Here is a 15,029-nt window from a genome sequence, read left to right as displayed (position 1 = left end):
AGCATGTTATCTTTGACCCCAGAGAAGCTAGGTAACAAGGAGGACCCTAAGAAAGATATACACGGATCCCCCTGGGAATGGGAAGTAGATAAGATGTCCTGAGAAAATTGGAAGAATGAGTGGGTTGGAGAAGGGGGGTTGGAAGGGGACAGGGAGGGGAGAAGGAAAGTGGGGAGGAAACTATGAGAGAGTGGGATGGCCAAGGAGCTATTAGAAATGAGAGTAGAGGAAGAGCTAGGTCCACACATGCGCAGCGCTCCAGGACAGCTGGAACAGGGTGCCCCTGAGTGCTGAGACCCTGCAGCGATGCTGAGCAAGTTTCTGGGCCCACGCTATCGGGAACTGGCCAAGAACTGGATCCCCACTGCCAGCATGTGGGGTGCCGTGGGTGCCGTGGGGCTGGTGTGGGCCACAGACTGGCGTTTGATCCTGAACTGGGTACCTTACATCAACGGCAAGTTTAAGAAGGATGATTAGGAAAACCCCGTCACACTCAGGATCTCCCTGGCTCACACCTGCTGTCAGCTCACCTGACTTCGTCCCCTTCCCCAGGCTCACACCTGCTGTCTCAGGAACAGTTCAGCCTCGTGAAGGATGCTGAGGAAGCTGGACATGGCCAAGTCCCGCAGCTCCCGGGGAGCCTCTGCACAGATGGACACTTGGGCTGCCTTGATGGGTGTACATTAAACCTTGTTCTCACACCTCCGAAAAAAAAAATAAAAAACAAAAACAAAAAAAAAAACAAAAAAAGAAATGAGAGTAGAATAAAAAAGAGAGGTGGAACCTACTGGTGGGTCTCTAAGTCATGTGACTCAGAGGAAGACCTCAGTCTATTTTTGGCTTCCTCTGTTGAGATCTACTCTTGCTCCTGGCTAGATTCTGATGTCCACCATGTCCAGCTCACTAGTTCTGGGGTTATACTGCATGAACTTTCAGTGTTCAAAGCTAAGCTGAACAAGCTTCCTTCTCTTCATAAATGTATTCCTACAACTGCTTTGTTATGGCCATTAAAAAAAACTAATATTCTGATGTATGACCTCTGACTTTTCACAGTCCTTCTATGGAGATAATGAACTTTTCTGTCAGCAACTTTGACCTTTTTCCCTCCTTGTGCTGTGGTCAGTGTCTTCTGAGAAGCAAGCAGTTACACGTCACTGACAATTGAAGTGCAGTTTGTAGGGTACATGGCAAATGTGGGTCTTCTAAAACTGAGGTCTATGCAACAATATGTGCAAGCAAAAATTCCTTCTTAGGCAATTTGTTGGAAAATTATTTTAACCTTATTTTGTATATAAAAAGAATATGCGTATCATAATCTCACTATGTCAGAACTGTTTTTCCCCCAAGACTCATCAAAAGAAGAGGTCCAGATAGAGCCTAGACTCTTGCTGTTGAGGGAGTGGGGGTGGTATCAAAGGATAATTATAATCGAGATCTGAGCTCTTTCCCATTTAACTCCCTGATTTATGGAGAAGAACTAGTGCAAAGCTGAGCAGTAACTTTAAAAGAGAGCAATAATTTCAAGTCACTGCCATGACAAATGGCTGGAACATGTGTGCACCCTCCTTTACTTTAGAGGAATGCTGCTTTTCCTATAATATAGAAGCTATTAACACGCCAGGAGCAAGGGAAGGTACCTGGGGTGCTCCACCTTCTTTGAAAATAGAAATAGGAAATCAATTAGGCAAATCTTTAATTATGACCTGGATAGCATGCATCTTCCTGTTTTATTTACTGACAACCAGCTACAAAGCTGATCTCAGCTAAGAAAAAGCTTTAGAGAAAACATACCCAATGTGTCCCTTTGTACAAGTAAGGATACTGCAGCCCTACAGTGCCCTCTTAGAGAAAATCGGAAAGAAAAAGGTATTTTGACTTGCAACAGTGTCTGATATATAATAGGAGCTCAATAAATGCATATTTAACAATAGATCTTGGGGTGAGGCATTTTGACAACAGAACATGCTAAAGTGACAAGACTATAGACTTGGCCAAAGCTCACCTGATGCAAATTTGACACAGATGATCTGAGTTCTAAACCCAGTTCTATCTTCAAGGACTTAGGCAGAGCACAGTACTTTGTGTAGGTTAAGAGTTTTTCATCTTCATTGTGTGAGCTTTCTCTTCCAGCAGACATGGTCATCAGTCAGTGTGAATGGAAAAGAGGGATCAAAGCACTGTGACAAGTACCCACTGTCTCTGTCTCAGCTTAGCTAGTGCCTATGAAGTAGCAGGATCAGATTGTCTTTACAGTAGTAACTCCTAGTGAGTCAGCTAAGACTGAAGTAGGTGGTGGTTATTCATTTCTTTCTCCTCAGATCTCCTGAGGTAAGGGTGAAGATAATTGTCTAGATTAAAGATCAACTTCAGCTGTTGATCATGATTAAAGCATATTTCTTATGGCCTCTTAAAGATAAAATACTAGGTGGTGAGAGTTCAGAGTTTTGAATGCTCAGAAGTACAGTACTCAGAGTGATTCCACCTGGGTCCTGAGGACAAAACCTTGGTCCTTTACAAGCATAGTAATCACTCTTAATTTGCTGAGCTGTTTTTCCACTTCCATCCTGACTCCTTTTAATATTTTAAATCTCTCTTACTCCTAACTCTTAAAAGATTTGTGTATGACTCCTCAGTGGTGTAGGAGGTTTTTTTTTTTTTTTTGTCTATGTGTTGCTTTCACTGGTTGAATAAAGAAACTGTCTTGGCCTTTTGATAGGGCAGCACTTAGGTAGGTGGAGTAGAAGGAACAGAATGCTGGGAAGAAGGGCAGAGTCGAGATGCCAAGAAGCTCCTGCTCAAGACTGACGTTGGTTAGAATCTTTCCCATTACGCCATGACCTCTCGGTGTTATACAGATTATTAGAAATGGGTTGAATCAAGATGTGAAAGTTAGCCAATAATAGGCTAGAGATAATGGGCCAGGCAATAATTTAATTAATATAATTTCTGTGTGGTTATTTCTGGTGTAAGCTAGCAGAGCAGCAAGACTCAAAGCAGGCCTGCTTGTTCCTGTTACACCTCAGGTTTATGTAGCTATAGGCATGGTTTTCCTCTAGACCTGTGTTTGGGTCTATGGCCCCCATGTAGTTGATTTACAAAAGAACCTTGCAGAAATTGTCCTTGCAGCACTATGAGGGAAGAAGACGTGTGAACACCAGAGTGTGTCACCTCAATTTTACTGCTAAAGAGTGAATCATTGCTAGCATTTGTCACGGTAGTTAGATTTTAAAAAATAAGAAAAGAGAAAATTGAATTTTCCAATTACTTTTTACCATGTGCCTGCCCTCTTTTTAGGTTTTAAAAAGTACTTATTTATTTATTTATTTATTTATGTATTTATTTAGCGTATTAGTGTTTGCCTGTATTTATGTTTGTGTGTCACATGTATGCAGTTTCCAAAGAGACCAGAACTGGGTGTCAGATCCTTTGGAACTGGAGTTAGAGCCAGTTGTAAAGTATCTGATGTGGGTACTGGATACTAACCCTGAGATCCTTTTCATTCTTACGATATATTTTTTTAACCTGGATGTTTTGTTTTATTCATTCACTTGGGCTCTTGTTTTACAACAGGGTCCTGACTTTCCCTGGCTGGCCTTGAACTTACCAGATAGCTAAGGGTATTGCAGTCCTGATTCTTTTGCTTCCACCTCTCAAGTGTTGTGATTACAGATGTGTGCCACCTTGTGCAGCTTTTGACCTGAAGTTAACAAACCTCCATGACCCTAATGTGTGTTTTCCAATACTTCTGACCCCCATAACAATTGCTGGTTGTCTTCATCTTGAATCATCTTCTTTTCTATATTTCTTTTCCTTTCTGTCTTCAACAACATATAAGTGCAGGATTTTGTCATGATGCCAGTATCTGCAGCTGTTTTTAGTTGTTGTCTTTCAGCCTTGCTTCCCCAGGCCATTGATTGAGTGGCCCCATTTGTTTAAGGGGTTCCTTGGGAATCCAGTTAGGGACAGTGAGGGCTTACTCTTGTCTATTTAGTGGATATATTTTGGTCCTAATAGGTTTCTTGTAAATATCTCAATTGCCAAAGAGAATGTTTTTCTCCTTTTTAGGCTTCTAATCCATTCAACAAGATCAAATTTATCAACATGAATTATTAATGCCATATGACCTACCGGTAAGTTGAGAATTACTTGGGGATTTGGAGTCTCACCAGTTTTCTTCTTAGCTGTGAGCTTTGTTTTGTTTTGTTCTAACTCTCTCCTCACCACCTCTTTCTTTTTCTCCTTTCTTTGGTATATGTATGTGTTGTAAGATGAGTGGCAGGGCTGCGCCCCAGCATCCCGGCCGCCTGGCTAGCTTATGCCCCAAAATAACAACACACAAACTGTATTCATTTAAACACTGCTTGGCCCATTTCTATCTAGCCTCTTCTAGGCTAATTCTCTCACCTGGACTAGCCCATTTCTAATCATCTGTGTAGCCCACGAGGTGGCTTACCAGGGAGATTCTAGCCTACGTCCATCCTGGGTTGGAGCTTCATCATGTGTGTTTCAAAGAGCAGAGCTATGGCATCTGGAGAGGGGAGCTTGGCGTCTCTGCTCCAGAGAGCAGAGCTGTCAGTCTGAGCTCACTTCCTCTTCCTCCCAGCATTCTGTTCTGTTTACTCCTCCCACCTAGGTTTTAACCTATGAGGGCCAAGCAGTTTCTTTATTGCTTAACCAATGAAATCAACAGATTGATGTATGACACTCCCACATCATGTATGTATATACTCTTGTGTTTGTGTTCACATGCACACATACACATGTAATAAGATGTATGTATGTGGAGGACAGAATTGGATGATTATGGTATCTGCCTATATAATTCTTCACTTTATTTTTAATTCTTCATTTTTTAATAGTGTTCATTTATGTATATGTGCCTATATCTGTTTCTATGCCTGTAGATGGATTAGTGTATATGTATATTAGTGTATGGATCAGTACAGATAGATGTCCAGACTCCAGAAAATATTATCATAATCTCTGGGGTTAGAGTTACAGGGGTTAGAGTCACTTGATGTGGTACTGAATTCTAGTCCTCTACATGAGCAATACATACTCTTTAGTGCTGAACCATCGCTCCAGTCTTATCCACTTTTTTTAAAAAAAATTTTTGAGGCAGGTTCTCTCACTGGATCTTGAGTTCATCAATTAGCTTGACTAAGTGCTATTAATGTCCTTGGGAAATCCTCCTGCTTCTACGGTCTCAGTCCTAGCACAACAAGGATGTGCTGCCATGCCTGGCTTTGGACATGGGCACTGGAGACAGAATGCAGGTCTTAACTGCTTGCAAAGCAAGCATTTTACCCACTGAGCCCTCTTCTCTGCCCATAGCCTCTTTCTCGTGGTTTATTTGAAATAAATTCTACAGATTTGAAAAGCAAAACTGAATGTCAACTCAGTGGGTAACTTTAGCCAGACATAGAATGCAGCAAGCATTTGGTGCTATGCTGTCTAGAGTGGACATGAAAGTCTCATTTCCTTTATCAGGATACTTCCAGAGCTGCACAATCAGAGTGATTAGAGACGTCATTTAAAATCAAGCAAGATTTCTTTTTGCTCACCTGTGTCTTTATACATTTAGCTCTTCATGTCCATGGGCAGAGCCAGGCTGACAGACTTGTCAAGGCATGAAAGGCATGTGGAAGAAGGCTCTGTAGTGCTTGATGAAGCATGAATTAAAATGAAATAACATGAATAAATTCATTCCTGAGATGGGTAAATAAATGCATCCAGTGCCTAGGCTATTCAGTTCCCTCATTCCTCTTAATAATTGTTGACAAAAAAGATAATAAAATCTAATGGCCTCTAGCCTTTTCAGTGAGAGCAATCTCAGGACCCACTGTTTGTAGGGGAAATTTTAGAACAAAAAGGTCGGTTTTCATAATATTTGATAGGCACTGGAACCTGTCATTAAGAATACCAATTAAAAATAACTCAAAATTTTGGCATTGCTTAGATATACTTTCAGGCTGTAGGCTCTTTCCTCTTGAGCTTGTTGTGGGATGGTTAAGGTTAAAATGACAATTCTAAAGAATTACATCTCAAGGAGATGTACAGGAATTAGATGTGAAAAGCACCTAAAATCTTCAATATGCTCAAGAGCACTAAATGATTGTCTCAGAATCAATTAAATCAATACCTGAATGAGTTGTCTTTCCAATAGGATTTTATCTACTCCGTTAGGCAATCAATAAAAGATAAAAGACCTATTGTCTATCCTGGGAAAAAAGTAACTGACTGGGGACTTCTGACAAAGAACTGAAATTTCCCTGTTCCAATATAACTTTCTAGCTATGAGAACTTATTATTATTATTATCATCATCATTCTCCTCCTCATCATTATTAAATTAAAATGGAAGAGACTTGGGATTTGTCACTCTTATTTTTCAAACATTGACATGAAGTCCTGCAACAGTTGAGTGTTTTTGAAACTTCTGATGCCAGAGATTTTATAGAAATTTTAACTCAAGAGAGGACAAGAGGGGAAGAAATGTAGGGGAGGGGGGAAATGGAAAGGAAAAGGAGAGGGGAAAGGAAGGAGAGAGAAAAGAAGGGAAGGATGGAGGAAGGGAGAGAGAACACACACACACACATATACTGAGACAGGGGAGGATGTAAAGAGAAATTTGACTTGCTGGATTTCTCAGTGTCTGCTGTGTTCTGAAGCACTCTGAGCCAGCAGAGGAAAGGTGGAATATTATATGAGTGTATTGAGCACTACCCTATCTTAGAAAGGTGTAAATCTGAATAGTGGATAATTCTGCAACCAAAACATCAGTTATCAGTGAAAGACCTGCCTTGGGTCCTTAATGGATGTTAGAGAATTCCCTTTTGTGGACTTGTTATTTTGTCCTGAATCCATCTCTACGGGAGCTCTCCTGCACTTTCTCATTTGGTAATGTCTACATTGTTATTCAGTTGCTTTGCTGGAAAAGTTTCTCTCTGTCCCACCTCCTTTTCTTTTCTGGTGTGATGAACTCTTGTGATATACACAGTGTTAAAGGAAGTCCCTGTGCAGGGTCCAAATTATCTGAGATCCAAACACTGCTCATCCACCTGATCAGATAGAGAGAAGTGTAGGTAGGCTAGGACCCAGACCCCACATAAGTCCTGGGAGAGAATAGGAATTGGTCCTGTTATCTGCAATACCCTTAAATCTGTGGCACCCTATTTCTCACTGTATGCAAGTTGTTTAATTCTGCCTTTTAATGGTCCCTGAAATGGCAGAAAGGCTTGTGTATTAGGATAATCCTCCATGGATTACTCTGGGAGGCAAACAGGAATGAATTGGAAATAAAAATGAGACAGATTTTGTTTATGTTTTTTTAAATCCTCATCTAAGAAACTGTTTTGAAATCTGACTCATGTTATTTCAGTGTCGTAGCTCAGCTGTGTCTTCTGCTACTATAAAAGTACAAAGCTGTTGTGTGTGATCATTGGGATTCAGATGTATAGTGTATCAGGAGATGTTTGCTAAAACTACCTCCATGCAGTTAGTGAACATGACATTGAAAAGAAATCTGTACTTTTTTGTATTTTCACACTTAGACATGGATTTACAAATGCATCCTCCACAGGAAAGAAAGAGTGTCTCTATTTTCAAAACAATACATCTTAGATCCTGAATTTATCTAAAAGGATGGGCAAAGTATTTCTAGGGCTTTCAATGTTTCCTTAAAATATAAGAACTGAATAATATCTCTCCTTCCTGCATTACTTATATTCCTAGTCCTAGTGTAAGTAAGTTGCCATTTTGGATAGGAAACAGATCAAAGTCCATTGGCCAAGCCAAAGTTAAACCCATCTCCTTTCATTCAGTGTCAAACATCTGCTAGTTCCTGAACCTGTGGTCAGCATCAATTAGGGCTTCATTTCTTTTCTTACAGAGCATCCACTGAAGAATAACAGCAGTCAACAGTGACATCTGAAGTATGATGAGTAACAGCAAGATGGCCAGGGACCGTAGGAAAAAGTCACTGCAGTTTATTTATTTATTTATTTATTTATTTATTTATTGGTGAGGATTGAGAAGAGACTATGTTCCAACGCTCCCAGTATAAAATGACCCCTGAGTTATATAGTGAATGGAAAATAAAAGGTACTAAGGGACTGGAGAGATGTTTCAGCAGTTAAGAACACTGATGGCTCTTCTGAGAAACTGGATTTAATTCCCATACCCACATGGCAACTCACAACGATCTTTATTTCCAGTTACAGAGGATCCAATAGCTTCTTATGGCCTCTGTGGACACCAGACACACAAGTGGTACACAGATTCAAACATGCAGACAACATACTTTTGAACACACATTTTTTTAAATTAAATAAGTGGAGCTTAACACAACAAGAAACAGAATTGCTGAGAGCTGCATATGTGCAGGGGAATGTATGAAAACCCAGAGAGAATTAACAAGGCTGAAGGGTGAGTCTTAAAGGGGCCATGAGAGGAAGGCAGGGGCAAATGCATTGTGGTGACCTGCTCTCTCTTGTTAAATAATCTGGACTTTTATTCCTAGGGTTGATGTGCTCCTGACAAGTGTTCGAGGTCGGGGTTTAGATCACCATACTTAGAACTGAGAGGGAAAAACAGGATTAGAGGCAGAAGACAATGAGGCAGTAAAAGAGAATGATAGCTTTCTTAAGGGAAAGAATAGTTTGAACACAAGGGAGGAGCCAAAAATTGTTTTCCAAATGTTGGGAAACAGTAGGTCCAGAAGCAATTTGAAATGGTGCTTTAAACTTGGAATTTTTAATTTGGATTTTGCAAACATTGCATGATTCTCCTGAAGGACATAAAATTTATAAAAAGAGTCTTTCCAGCTAGATAATGATTAATTGTGACAAGGAGAAGGAGAAAGAGAGTCTTATTACAGAAGATAATTCTAGAACATTCACATGCTCACTATCACAGGCAGAAGATGGGGGAACACAGGACAAAATCTAGACTGTAAAGTAATGTAGGTAGTTCTATTAAGAGCTGAGGATTTGGGGCAAAGCATATAACTATGTATATTGGATTAGTCCTTTGGATAGCCTTATCCATAGCACAACTTTCAGGCAAAGACTCAGGACAGCAATGACTTATCAGCATCTGTAGAAGGAGTGGCGGGCTGCATTCCTGCCGCCCAGCTCCCGGCCACCTGGTTAGCTTATGCCCTGAAATAACAGCACACAAACTGTATTCATATAAACACTGCCTGGCCCATGGTATCTAGCCTCTTCTTGGACAACTCATATCTTGCTTAACCCATTTCTAATAATCTGTGTAGCACCACGAGGTGGTGTCTTACCGGGAAAGATTCAACATGTCTGACCTGCATCCATCTTGGGCTGGAGCTTCATTGTCTCTGACCAGAGAGGAGAGGCATGGTGTCTGGCTCATTTCCCTTCTTCCCAGCATTCTGTTCTGTCTACTCCACCTACCTAATTTTCTGACCTATCAGACCAAGCAGTTTTCTTTATTGATTAACCAATGAAACAACAGATTGACAAATGACCTTCCCACATCAAGCATCCATGATTTTAGTCTAAGCATTGAGAGTCCAGGGATAGCAGCATTTCTATTAATGAGAAGTAGTGTCATTGTCGTGTGTGTATTTTTTACCCATGGCTTCTACCTCATAGCATCTTCTCTAGGTTAGACAATAGAAACTGGAATTTCTTCTACTCTGTTAAAGGGATCTTAGATACTTGATTCTTCTCTAGCCTGCTCTTGTCTTCTAGATGTCATGAAGAGCTTCTCTGACTACTCTTGTCTGAAAAGAGTTCCAAAAAAATCATTCCAGAGGTTTCTTGCTCTCCCTGCAGGAGGAAGGAAGGATATACAGCATCAAACGCACATTGAAGTGCATGGACCTTTCTGGGTTTCCTCATCTAGTTTATTTGCATTTTATATATAACATCTCCAGCTCCACCACCCAGAAGGGACAGGTTTTGGCAAGCATGCAGAAGCAGTGCACATGGAGGTCTCTTGAGGATGGCATCCCTGGAAAATGCATGGAAGAATATGCCATGCAACTTTTCTCATTCTCACCCCGTGTGTCTTTTCTTTTCATCCGTGTTCTCTGTAATACCCTTTGAAGTAAACCTGTAAGTCCAAAATGGTTCCCTGGATCCTGGATCCTGCCACTCAAGCAGATTAACTCATATGAAAAGGAATTGTGGGGACCTTTATTTATAGGAACTGCATGGGAACACAGGTTAAAAAAAAAAAAAACATATGTGGTTCTAAACTGTCATTTATATGTAGGTGTGTGTACATGTGGGGTGTGTGTGTGTGTGTATGTGTGTGTGTGTGTGTGTTAACAGATGGACAGTTGAGGGATTCATCTGTTGGAGCTGATACTATCAAGTAGACATGTTAAAGTAAAATTAAATGCATGATATTCAGGTGGTATGCGCTTTGCTTGCTGGTATGGAGCCATCCTTGGAACTTTGTATACTACAGAATTCTTGGGTGTTGGTTGTGGTGTGATGCTGGGTATAAAAACAATAAGTCTTGTTTGTTTGTTAGTTTTTGTTTTTTTAATAGTAGTATAACATGGTCCTCACATACCTTTTTCACAGTGGTGAAATAGTAAGCTTTCTAGATAGGATAGCTTTGGGAGAGATAGGTTGAGAATCCCTAGCCTCAAAAGATTTAGGGTACCAACTTGATACCACAAATAGAAAATTTCAAAGCATGGGACTAGGTTTCATGTATAAAATGATTAAAAATGACTATATAAATAACCTTGACATTCTGTGTAGAAGATGTGTTTAAGTGAAATGTTCAGTCCCTGAGTCCCTCTCTTATTATACATATGTAAATATTTAACAATACAAAATCCAATGTACTTCTGGTCTTAACCATTTTAGGCTTTAGGTGCTCAATATTTCTATTTATAGGGTCTTAGAGAGTATTAGAAAAGTGCTAAGAACCAGGGAGAAATTATTCCAGGCAAAGAAAGACGATTATTTCCAAAAACTGTGTTCTTAACTGTGTTAAGGAAATCTATTTACATATATAAACATTTCAAATTCACTCTATGGGTCTGAGAGATGGCTCCACCAGTAGAGGTACTTGATGTCAAACCCAGTGACCTGAGTTCCATACCAAGGACCCACAGACTGGAAGGAGAGAACTGATTTTTTTACATTGTCCTCTGATCACCACAAACAAAGTGTGGCACCTGTGTGCTCACGTCATATACATATGCACACACACACACACACACGCACACACACGCACGCATGCACACACACACACACGCACACACACACACACAGACAAATAAATGTAATAAAAATTTAAAGCTTAAGTTGTCATAAGCAAAACAGGCCTTCACAAATCAGATCACAATTTGTAAGTAAAAAAGGGGGAATTCATAAGTTGCTAATATGTTGGAAAAATTTTCTTTGACACATCTATGGTCACAGGAACAATCTGGAATGAGATAAGGAGCCATTTCTGGAAGTGGGCAGAAATGAGGGCCTGAAGTGACTCCATTCACCTGTTTTGTCCCCTCAGGCAAGTTTGTTAACATCTCTGAGTTTCAATTTCCCTAGCTATAAAAGCAAGATGGCACAGCATTGCGTTCCTAATACGGTGTGAAGAGCATGACAGCTTCTCTCCACACACCAGCAGCCACTACCACTGGCTTTGTCATTGTTATTCCTAAACAGCCAAGCGTGCATCAATTGCTTCACATTCACTAGAGAGATTAGAAACCAAAAACAAACACAGATGTGGGATTCTTTAACCTCAGAACTTGCTGTTTAATATTTCAGAGCTCTAAAACCTGAAATTTACAACTTAGAAAAGACAGAGCTTTGGATCTGGTCCATCGTATGAAGAAACTTGACTCCAAGGGCACATGAGATGTTCAGTTGTTCTTCCAAGATGCCACAGAAAATAGGAACAGAACGAAGGAGGATCAGGGATGATCTTTTCTTGTCTTCTCAACCGTCTGAATCTACCTGAGCCCTTAGATGACATTTTCAGTTAAACAAAATTATTAGGTATGGAAATAAAGGATTATGTTAAAGGAGCCACAGTAAGAAAAGAAATCAATTTACACCTACCTGAAAAATTATGAAGCTAGACAGAACTTAATCCCAGGTGGTAGAAACGTGGATATATCTAAAATGTGGTATAATTGCATCAAAAAGGCTCCTGAGGTACATAATAAGCCCGGGCTGACTGGATAAATGTTAGTCATAATGCTAGCTGATGTATGGCAAGAACATATTACGCTCCCATAAATACTCAATAGAAAGTTACTTTTCAACTAGAAATTCCTACCTAGAAATCAGCAGACTAAGCATGCTTATTATACAATGAATTTCAAATGCCACTTAAATAAAATGCATTTAGTCTAAGTTTTATATGTGAAAAGCATACCTGTCTTTATCTTTCGCTTACATACCTTGCTAGTACAACAAAAGTTGAAGAGGAATATTTTTTTAAGATTTACTTTTTACTATGTATATGTGTGTGTCTGAGTGGTATATATGCGCAGGGCTCTCAGAGGCCAGAAGAGGGCATCAGATCTCCTGGAACTGGACTTAAAAGCAGTTGTGAGCCACCGCATGTATGTGCTAAGAACCCAGCCTGAGTTGTATGTAAGAGCAGCAAGGACTTTTAACAACATTGCTATCTATCTAGCTTCTTGAAGCAGTCTTCGGAGGACTTTTAATGTTTATTTAATAGGTATCCTTTTCAGAAGATAGCTAATTTCAGAGTTTCTACTAAAACTCATTAGAATAAAATGGAAATGGCATGCTACATGCTTCCAGTCTGTGTCTATGAAATGATCTGAACAATTCCCTAAGAGCTACTTGTGTGTTTATGGTTTCTGGCATATGGTGGAAACTTACTGAATGGTATTTCAATAAAAAGATCAATGAGTGACAATCGAGTGGGAAGACTGAGGTCATCAGAAAGAAAGAGATACATCTTAGGAACTAGGGCTGGTGAGTGTGGATTTGAGGACTCAGGTTGAAGAAAGGGAGAAACATCTCCAAGCTCATCCTTCTGCATGCATCAATTTCCCTCTGGGCTTAAGGATCTCATGTGTGAACACTTAGGTTGGACTTCATGAATTCAGCTCCCATCAAAACTGTATCCATCTGGGTGAACAGGATACTACAAACTGCAGATGAAATATTTCTCAGAAGAAGGGGGAACATGCTGGGTATGGGAGTAGTCAGAGGTCACATAGATCGATGAGGATAAATCTGAAGAATTTGAAACTTGAAAATGCTCAGTAGGAAACGTAGAGGTGTTGGTTTTTGTTACAGTCATTTTTAAAACACTTGTAGACACTTAAGTGGATTTGACTAACATGGTGACGCAGAAGAGGCTGGAAGCTACCATGGATATGCTAGGAGCTCTTGTTCTTATCTACCTTCAGTGCCTGATGGTCAGTGTCTAGAAGAACATCATGAGTTGGAGAGGATCTGTAGGAGAGAGTGAAGTACCCGGAGGTCTGCCACTTGACAGATATTACTGAAGTAAATAATTTCTGATTGGCTATAAGGCCCATCCCACAAGAAGAGTTCATGTCTGGTATTGCTGGATCAAGAACCCATGGGTGGGTAAGTAACAGGCCCAAGGGGAGAACCTACTGTTATGATTCTCCTAAAAGGATGCAGCATTAAACTATCCCCCAAATTCCCACCTTTAGATATGTTGGTTAGTATAGCTCTCATCCCTCAGCATACAAGCTTCCTTTTACTCGGAAGTAGATGTTGATTAATATAGAAACTTACCACTGGTTATAGCATAAAGAATAAGGACACTGCAGAGTACCTAGACATAAATGGGCTATCTATCCCTTACAGAGGATCAGGAAATTATCATGAAAGAGGGGGCTGAAAGATTGTAAGAGCCTGAGGTAGTAGGGGCTATGGTGAAACAGTGTTTTCCCTACATGATGGGTCTGTTGGCACACACGAATACTCACAAGATCAAGCTTGCTAAAGTGCCACCATGAATAGTGGAGAGGCTGAAAGTGTCCCATCCCTATCTGAGGCACTACTGACAGGAACACTGTACTTTACAATGTACCTCAGGATGACTTCCAGCTATTAAAGAATATGTCTCCCTGCCAGAGACAAACTTTCTTTATTTATGAAACAAGATTTATTGCTGCACATCAGAATGGCATATCTCACAGATATCCATTAGCTCAGTGCCTGACAAAATTAATAACTAAAATGTAGTTGTTATTTTTATTAATTCACAGTAGTATATTTCTTTTTCCATCTTGTTGAGTGTGTATATGTGTATATACATGTGTGCAAGCGTGTAGACTATGTATCTGTGTATGTGTGTTTATGAAAGTATATATATATATGTGTGTGTGTGTATACACACACACACACACACACACACACACACACATATATATATATATATATATATCCTTCTCTCTCATGTGTGTGTGGTATGTGTGTGCATGTGTGTGTATGCAAGAATCTTTCTACTGTCCCTCTTTCTCTGTATGTACATATGCACATGAGTACCTGGAGAGATTTCTTGCCAGGCCAAGTTTCTGATCATAGGAATGAGAAGCAGAGTTTGGTTGCAAATCTATCGAATATTAATAAAAGGGACATACGCATCTGACCAGGGTTGGATTTTGTAGCTCCTTGAGTCATTTTTGAGAACCTTGACGAAGAAATAGAAAGAAAATCCAAAGTCAATTTCTTGGTAATATAAAATCATAACATTGAGAATTCTATGTGTTAGGATCCATAAGGGGAAATGTTTCTGCAATTCTCCCATACATTACCCTTGAAGATCATTCTGGAAACAAAAGGAAGCATGTAACATGTCAAGATTTTAGCAACTGGCCAGGTGGTGGTGGCGCACGCCTTTAATCCCAGCACTCGGGAGGCAGAGGCAGGCGGATCTCTGTGAGTTTGAGACCAGCCTGGTCTACAGGCTCCAAAACCACAGAGAAACCCTGTCTCGAAAAACCAAAAGAAAAAAAAAAAGAAAGGGTTTCCTCCAGGCTTACCTGGAGCAATGCTCCGGCAG

At 40.1% G+C, this 15,029-nt stretch overlaps 1 pseudogene; it reads left to right on the top strand.

Annotated features, from left to right (window-relative positions):
- The first annotated feature begins 253 nt into the window (after positions 1-253).
- On the top strand, positions 254-703 carry LOC102002510 (annotated as a pseudogene).
- The last annotated feature ends 14,326 nt before the right edge of the window (positions 704-15,029 follow it).

Source organism: Microtus ochrogaster, unplaced genomic scaffold (genome assembly GCF_000317375.1).
Source record: "Microtus ochrogaster isolate Prairie Vole_2 unplaced genomic scaffold, MicOch1.0 UNK1, whole genome shotgun sequence".
NCBI classification, from domain to species: domain Eukaryota; kingdom Metazoa; phylum Chordata; class Mammalia; order Rodentia; family Cricetidae; genus Microtus; species Microtus ochrogaster.
Note: the sequence above shows the minus strand (reverse complement) of the source record. Positions and strands in the feature narration are given on the sequence as shown.